Source organism: Eucyclogobius newberryi, unplaced genomic scaffold (genome assembly GCF_026437365.1).
Source record: "Eucyclogobius newberryi isolate DKJ021-1_F unplaced genomic scaffold, fEucNew1.0.hap1 SCAF_14, whole genome shotgun sequence".
In the NCBI taxonomy this organism is placed as follows: domain Eukaryota; kingdom Metazoa; phylum Chordata; class Actinopteri; order Gobiiformes; family Gobiidae; genus Eucyclogobius; species Eucyclogobius newberryi.
Window position 1 is genome coordinate 24,270,753 of NW_027315768.1, and position 9,445 is coordinate 24,280,197.

Consider the following 9,445-nt stretch of genomic DNA (forward strand, 5'->3'; position numbering starts at 1 on the left):
ATACCCCCTGTACTTTTGATAACACAATAAAGATTTCTGTGCTGGTGGAAATTAAAGTCTCCAAAATTAGCAGCAAATCTTATGTGCACCTGATATAAACACCCCACAGGACACACACAAGTTTAGGCTCAAAGTGAGTGTTTCCTGAGCTTCCCTGTGGTTGTTATCATCAAGTGGCGTCTCGAGGCGTGTGGGTGGAAGGACGCGTGACTCTTCAGGCAGAGCTAGAGGTTCTCCAAAGACGCACACAACCACACACTGTTGGTATAGAGCTAATCTTACGGGGATTGCACATGAATAGACCATGGGGTGCAAGTCAGACATTTTGCTTATTGCATATCAATTAGATTACTCTTTAGTTTGATGTTTAAATAGATTATATTTCCTTTTGAATATGTAGGATCTATGTTCTGATAAAAGTAGTTCAGGGCAACAGACAAGTCTAAAGATCAGTCGCCATTCTACTAGTGGTATTGTATAATAGTAAGACTGATACAAAGCTTTATTAATTCATGGAGTGTAAAGTAACTGGGTGTTTTCGTTCAGATGGAGCTGCATATACAAACATAGAAGAGAGAATGTTTCTGAACAAATTCATCAGAGGATTTCATTTATTTGTGATGATATTTTTTGCAATATGCCCTTAGCTTGTTTTCAGACAGAAACATTTGGCCTGGAGCAAAGGAGCTCTCCACAGTGCTGTACCCAAACTGGATCATTATAGACTGAGAATACTGCACAGCAAAAAGTGCAATGTGAAGGATACAGAAAGGCCCAGGCCCCGGGAGTCGAACCTCTTGCTGTGAGGTGAGAGTTCAAGCCACTCCACATCCAGATTTAGTCAGAACTCAGACAAAACCCAGGCTGGAACAGTGCGATGCAGTAAACCCAGTCTGAAGCAGTTTGAACTAGAGATGTCACAATATCAAATGTGTGTTAAAATTATTGAGGGAAAAAACATTCAAGATTATTCACGAGACTGTGACTGAACAGTGAAATCTTTAATTTTATGTAATTACAGTGTGATGTTACTGTTCCTAAAGTTTGATAAAAAAAAAAAAGTATTATTTTTTGGTGGGCGACAAAATTTACATTCCGATTATAATATTTTGGTTCCTACGATTATACGGTGACCTGAAAAATCATGATTTTAGATTAACTGAATAAACTTGACATCCCTAGTTTGAACTGGTCCAAACCCAGGGGTTGCTATTGCTTTGCCAGGAAAGTTCTATAGTATGGCATTAAACTTCAAAGTATAGTTTGAAGTTTAGTCCATGGAGATGAGCTAATGACACCACCAGATGTTCAAGATATTTTGAGCAACAGAAACACCTTGAACAAATGCACTGTGGGTTTAATGTCATTCAGTAGAACATCCAAGGTAAAGCAATAATAGTGTCTCAATGGAGTATCTTCAGGTGGCAAACCCTCAGTTACATAGAGCACCTTTAGAACGGAATCAACTCGATGTACAAGTAAATATATTCACTCCATGAACATCGCTTGGAACAAGAAACAAAACTGTCAAAAACCTTGAAAAAAATCTAGTCCTACAAAGAAAACTTAACTATGTCGATTTTCTAATTTTTAGTGTGTGAACATCATTGTTTGAGTGTCATCCAGTTGATTAAGGATCTGGACGGCCTGGACTCACTGACTGTATCTCCACTTCTCTCTCTCTCTCTCTTCTCCATTTTTATGTAACTCGAACTTTGCTGATGGCTCCATAAAACTCACTCAGGCTGAACCAGGGGCCAATGCAATAATGGCTTCAAGAGAGGGAACAGCAAATGGACACGGGCAAAATGTATGCACCTCTCTCTGCTCCAGCGGGAAAAACATTGACCTGGTTCTAAATCATTAACGAATCACAGAGAGAGAATAGATGCTCAAAAATTACAGCTGCTTTTCCACAGCCGGGAAAGTGAAGTTTATTCAAACCTTACATTGAAAGATGCTCTCTTCATGTTTTACCTCGTTATGCTGAACTGAATCACACTGACTGGTCTTCTGAACAATACTTATAAAAGAGACGTACTGTGCTTTTTTCCCACTTATACTTATACTTATACTTACACTTACACTTACACTTACACTTATACTTATACTTATACTTACAGCCCTGTAAGCCGCAGATCTTCATGTATGTGTTTTTACTTTAACCTACATGTATGACCTGGAGTCAGATTATTTTTTATAATCCCAAGCATGAAGATGTTGTTGTTGTTGTTGTTGTTGTTTTATGGCGGTTGGCATCCAAGTGTTGCATTACCGCCAGACTTTATTCCTCAGACTTTGTCGTAGTCCTCAGACTCTGTCGTAGTCCGTAAAAGTACTCCTTCCATTGCTTTGGTGTTACAAAGCCCATGAGGTCATGATATGTCTTTGTGACTAAAATAGTTGTTGTTGTTTCAGAGACCATAAAGTCTGGCGGTAATGCAACACTCGGATGCCAACCGCCATAAAACAACAACAACAACAACTACGAAAAGTCTGAGGAATAAAGTCTGGCGGTAATGCAACAATTGGATGCCAACCGCCATAAAACAACAACAACAACAACAACAACCGGCTTTATTCCAGGGAGACTCCTCCTCATCTTCCCCTCCCCCCCTGACGCCCGGTGCCTCCACCATACAGCCCCATTCCCTAGGCCTCACTCCATAGGCCCTAATATGTCCACCGACGTCGCCGCTTGGTAGCCGTGCGTCTACGAGACTGGGCGAGGACAGGAGACCACCCCCACCCCCATCTCGTCACTCTGATCACTCTGACTCCCCACAAGCAGACCCCCATCACTCCGACTCCCATTTAGCGCCTTTAGCCTGTTTTCTATATCTGCCCAATCAAGCTCCTTTGTTCCAAGGAATCTCCCTGCAGCTTTAGCAATGATCCTGATCCTTTCAGTTCTGCTTTGAGTCTGAGCAGCACAGTTTACAACATCCACCATAAAGAGTACAAAATCCTCTCTATCCACAACCAGGGTATTCTCATTAAGTCTGGAACCTGCACACTTGGGACCTCCACTCTTGAAACCTTCACACTTCTTGGGAGCCACGCTGGCCTCTCTCATTTCGCCCTGGCTGGGAGCAGCGCTGGCTCCTCTCTCTGTATTTACTCTAAACTCGTTACTTGAAACTTTCTTGACTGCATCTGCATAGGATATACCTTGAGAGACCTTTATTTTCTGCACCTCAGCAGCTCTTTTGCTAAACCTGCATCCCCCGAAGGCAGAGCTATGTTCTTCCCCACAGTTACAGCACTTCAGTTTTGCACCCACGTCACACTTCCCATACTCATGATCTCCTGCACATTTACCACACCTTTGCCTCCCTCTACAGACCGCTGCAATATGCCCAAAGCGCTGGCACTTAAAGCAACGCAGGGGCGGCGGAACATATGGCCTGACGCTATAGCACATGTACCCAATGAACACCTTACTAGGCAGGCACCTCCCTTCAAGTGTTACCATTACCGACAAGCTGTCACATCTTACCCCAAACCGGGTCACCTTCAAACGCCTAGCGTCCACCACCGTAACTCCCGTCAAATTCTCCTTAACTTCATCCACAGACGTCGCCGTAGGGACACCTACGATAACTCCTCTGACCGTGTTTCTTTCAGCATTAGACACAAGAATGTCCTTTCCACCCAGACGTTTAGTTCCAATCGCCTTCCGTTGCTGAGCCGCGTCCTTGCACACGACCAGCAGCGAGCCATCTCTAAGGACACTCGCACTCTTGATCACTCCCACAGCTACAGTTAGGCTCTTTGACAATGCCACTGAATTCCACTCCTTAAAGGATGCACTATCCTGTGCAAGCTTTATGATCACCTTACAGTCTCTGCTCTCACCCCGGACATCAATAGCTTCAGCCTCATCCTGCTGCTCATTCCCAGAACCCTCGGACGAGCTAAGGGACTTTTTACGTTTCCGGGCACGTGCAGCCAGAAAAGGCTGCTCCTCCACGCCGTCCAGAACGTCTTCCATCCCCGATCCACTCTCCTCCGCCATCTCCCGTCTCTCCAGACCGGGTGAGGAGTGGGTGGAGATAGGGCCAATCTGAAAATATAATTTTTCAAAGCAATCAAGCTTCAAAGGCAAGACATTCCAGAATTACCCATGAATTATGAAAAAAAAAAAAAAGTTTGTACAATGTTCCCTTTAAACTTTAAAGGGAACATTATACAAACTTTTTTTTTTCTTCATAATATATATATTTTTTTTTTCAAATAATCATTCTTTGAAGGAAAGAAACTACAATTACAAAAAGTTAACCTTGGCCTGGGTTGATAGAGCCTTAACCTGCAGATGCATACAGCTTTATCACAGGCTGCACTGGCACAGATTCTAATTTGGCATGGTTTAAATCAACTGGATTTCAGTTTTGAAACTGGCAACCCAAATGAGTGAGGCTTTCTGCATTCTGCTTTCTGATTGGACAAAACATCAGATTATAACCCAAACAACCCAAGCTTTTTGTAATTAAGATGAACTCACAATCAAAATAGTTATCAGCAAAAGTATTGTTTGTTTATGATTATGTTTATCTTGTATCAGGGGACACGGATTGGTCAAGTTTATGAAATTAGAAATCAAAACCTTACATACGGTTCCTATTGGAAAAGCCACAACAAGCCACAAGTATGAGTATGATCCACGGAGGTCTTCTGATGAGAAATAGCTTTTAATAGTGAACACGATAGGACCCTTTAAATACAGAAAACCTCCAGAGGCAGAGTGATTAAATAAATAAATGTTTAAAAAGTAAATGTTTCAAATAAATAATCTAGTAGAGGAGACCCTATTCCTTATCTAGTTTGTATCTAATGCATCGGAAGGGAGTAGCACAAAAGTGAAAAACAAAACTGTGAATCTAAATAATTGCGATTAAAGACAGTGTTCTTGCTGGGCTGAGGTTTGAGGATGAGGGTGGGACACCCAAAAATTTACGCCTGCGCCCTTGATATAGAAAGCCAATATGATCACACTCCGCCACTTAGGAGCGGCGTATCGAGGCGCTCGGTGCCCACTCGGCCACGCGGCACCCGGTGCGCGTTGCCCAGCAGGCGGCACGAGTTAACAATACCTCGCCCGCGCCGCCCACGGCACCCGAACCCGCAAGCGAGCGCAGCAACACCCGAAATGCTCATGACGCGCACGGTTATCTTTTCAGCATGGCGGGTGCCGGGGGCAGCGTGGCGGTGGCGGGTGCCGGGGGCAGCGTGGCGGGTGCCGGGGGCAGCGTGGCGGGTGCCGGGGGCAGCGTGGCGGGTGCCGGGGGCAGCGTGGCGGGCCACCATGCTAAAAGCCCACAGCGAGAACACTGAAAGATAATACAATAATATTGTATTATGAGCCGTTTGGGTTGTCTGATGGATGATTTTGACTTTAACAATGAATCTTCATCTGATGACAATGAATCTCTTGTTACCAATGGCCAGTTTGAGTCAGGAATGAAGAGCTCCTGTCTCTGCTCTTCATTCCTCTCATTAGTCCAGTTCTCTGCAAAAATCCACAAGGATTTGACATCAATTCTCATTTATTGGACTTTGAAGTCTGATTAATTCACAGTCACAATGAGTAAAAAAGAAAAAGGACAGAGAGTCAGTTGAACCGTGAAAAGACTTATTTTCTACTCAACCATAGCGATCTATTTTAACTTTATAGACCAAAGTATATCATCTTAGTTTTCTTTAGCATATTTAAGCAGCTCCTGTATTTCTCTTGTATATCAGGGATTTTAGATGGAAATTAGCTACTGAGCTACAATCTGGTGCAGAACATCTTTGCTTTTGTTTTTTTAGCTTAATGTCTCTGTACATTGTACCTTCAATTAAAGACTAATTTAAATGATTTATTTACTTTATTTTATTCTCTTGTCCATATACGTGTATACTTTTTATACTGTATTATTTGACACGTCCTTTGGCCATTTTTGCAACGTTGATACTGTGAATGTTAGTATTGCTTATTGTTTTATCTCTGTTATTATGATATATTGTGATGTGAGAGTTAATGTGTCCAAGTCATTTCCCTTGTGGATCAAAAACGTTTGTCTAAATTTAACAACTAACACAATTTACTTGATCATACTGACAGAATTAAAATTTTGAAAATATTGCTATACTGAGTTACATTTGTCAGGCATGACAATATAAATGAAATCTGTCAAGATTTGAAGAAGTAATGGGCCTTTTTGATTGGCTATATAAGGCAGTTACTACTACTATCGTAAACATGTTAGCAAAGTTTTTTTACTCAAGTAAAAAAAGACTTTTTACATGAGTAGATGTTCTTTACCTCCTGGACATGTCTCAGCTCCTAACTGCCAGCCTTTATCAGAATTGTCCAAGTTAAAAAGAGAAAAAAATCATATTTAGAGCAATTGTTTGAATATTCCTACTTTAACTTGTGCCAAAATCCTTTGGTACTTTTGTAGTCCAGGTCTGAGTACACATTACACCTCTGATTACATTACAATCAGTTGCTATGAATCTATCACAGCATTTCTCATCAGACGAACCCCAGAAATAGCCCTGACAAAAGGAGGATTCTCAGTCTGAATACAAGAAGATGTGACAGGAATAAAAGATGGAGCGGGGCCATTGTGTAAAGCCATTTATTGAGTCCATCTATCATTACACAGAATAAGGTACAAAGAGGCTTTACTGGGCAGTCGGAGGGGCGAGTTCATACACAGGGATTAGGAAAGAGTAATGACAAAAGATATGAGGAAGGTCCATCTGAATATCCACAGTGATACAGACTAACCTTTACGGTCCAGGGCAAGTCATTTGAATACACTGGAAACATACTTTAGAGAGATATCCACCAATAGAATGCAGATTAGTTTGAATTTCCATTTTCATTCAAGAAGATGAAAGTTCATACATCATATAGTTGGTGGTTCAAAACCCATTGTCATTGTGTCCTTGGACAAGACACTTTCGTCCAATGAGGCCCAGTTTACAGTATGTGCACACTATAGTTTTAATGTTAGCAGTACTCAGTGTTATCAAAATATACACCACACGATATACACCAATCAGCTAGGACATTTGTACTCCAGTCCATGAATTGTGCAATTATGTTAAATGTAATGATTATCTGCTTACTATTCACATCCCTGTGCTTCAAGCTGTTAGGGAAAAGCAGTTTTAGCACTATCTTTTGCAGTTCTACAGTGCGCAAATACTTCTAATATATATATGGTAGGGATGCAGTTGACTAAAGGAATTTGACACGCCCTGTTGATCGAGTCGGCATAAGACTTTTCATGACAAAAGCTTTCAGTATCTCCATGATCTGACACAAACTGCACCAAAGCTGAGGCAAAAAGAACATTTTATACAGAAAAGTACTAGGAAATTGTGTTTTTACATGTAAAAGGCAGATTAAACTCACAATTCACTCAGAAATCAATCTTCAGGTATCGCTCCTTCCATGTCCTCATTCTGCTATTGTCCCATTTAAAGCTTTATAATCTAAATGAAATAATGAGTTGACTGATACAAATGTTGAGTAAAGACCGAGAGCACAAACATAATGGAGCCCAACAGTCTCTGGCATTAACTTTATACCATTTTTAGTTTTTAGTCAGTAGTTAGCATTTTTTTTGTCCATGGGCAAAATGACAAATTTACTTGAGCAACCTTGTGGACCCTGTTACTATGACTACAAGTTTATACTTCTTTCTTTATCAGATCAGTCACCTTTCAAGAGCTTCTGTTTTGGAGCTACCCTCATCCTTTTGTTTAGCCATCACAAATTGGCACAAAATCATTTCTAGCTAAATTTTCTGCCCGTCATTCCCTCTGTAATGTCGTGCCTCGGTCCTCAGCACCTCCTCCAGCCTCATTCCCTCTGTAATGTCGTGCCTCGGTCCTCAGCACCTCCTCCAGCCTCATTCCCTCTGTAATGTCGTGCCTCGGTCCTCAGCACCTCCTCCAGCCTCATTCCCTCTGTAATGTCGTGCCTCGGTCCTCAGCACCTCCTCCAGCCTCATTCCCTCTGTAATGTCGTGCCTCGGTCCTCAGCACCTCCTCCAGCCTCATTCCCTCTGTAATGTCGTGCCTCGGTCCTCAGCACCTCCTCCAGCCTCATTCCCTCTGTAATGTCGTGCCTCGGTCCTCAGCACCTCCTCCAGCCTCATTCCCTCTGTAATGTCGTGCCTCGGTCCTCAGCACCTCCTCCAGCCTCATTCCCTCTGTAATGTCGTGCCTCGGTCCTCAGCACCTCCTCCAGCCTCATTCCCTCTGTAATGTCGTGCCTCGGTCCTCAGCACCTCCTCCAGCCTCATTCCCTCTGTAATGTCGTGCCTCGGTCCTCAGCACCTCCTCCAGCCTCATTCCCTCTGTAATGTCGTGCCTCGGTCTTCAGCACCTCCTCCAGCCTCATTCCCTCTGTAATGTCGTGCCTCGGTCCTCAGCACCTCCTCCAGCCTCATTCCCTCTGTAATGTCGTGCCTCGGTCCTCAGCACCTCCTCCAGCCTCATTCCCTCTGTAATGTCGTGCCTCGGTCTTCAGCACCTCCTCCAGCCTCATTCCCTCTGTAATGTCGTGCCTCGGTCCTCAGCACCTCCTCCAGCCTCATTCCCTCTGTAATGTCGTGCCTCGGTCTTCAGCACCTCCTCCAGCCTCATTCCCTCTGTAATGTCGTGCCTCGGTCCTCAGCACCTCCTCCAGCCTCATTCCCTCTGTAATGTCGTGCCTCGGTCCTCAGCACCTCCTCCAGCCTCATTCCCTCTGTAATGTCGTGCCTCGGTCCTCAGCACCTCCTCCAGCCTCATTCCCTCTGTAATGTCGTGCCTCGGTCTTCAGCACCTCCTCCAGCCTCATTCCCTCTGTAATGTCGTGCCTCGGTCCTCAGCACCTCCTCCAGCCTCATTCCCTCTGTAATGTCGTGCCTCGGTCTTCAGCACCTCCTCCAGCCTCATTCCCTCTGTAATGTCGTGCCTCGGTCCTCAGCACCTCCTCCAGCCTCATTCCCTCTGTAATGTCGTGCCTCGGTCTTCAGCACCTCCTCCAGCCTCATTCCCTCTGTAATGTCGTGCCTCGGTCTTCAGCACCTCCTCCAGCCTCATTCCCTCTGTAATGTCGTGCCTCGGTCCTCAGCACCTCCTCCAGCCTCATTCCCTCTGTAATGTCGTGCCTCGGTCCTCAGCACCTCCTCCAGCCTCATTCCCTCTGTAATGTCGTGCCTCGGTCCTCAGCACCTCCTCCAGCCTCATTCCCTCTGTAATGTCGTGCCTCGGTCCTCAGCACCTCCTCCAGCCTCATTCCCTCTGTAATGTCGTGCCTCGGTCCTCAGCACCTCCTCCAGCCTCATTCCCTCTGTAATGTCGTGCCTTGGTCTTCAGCACCTCCTCCAGCCTCATTCCCTCTGTAATGTCGTGCCTCGGTCTTCAGCACCTCCTCCAGCCTCATTCCCTCTGTAAT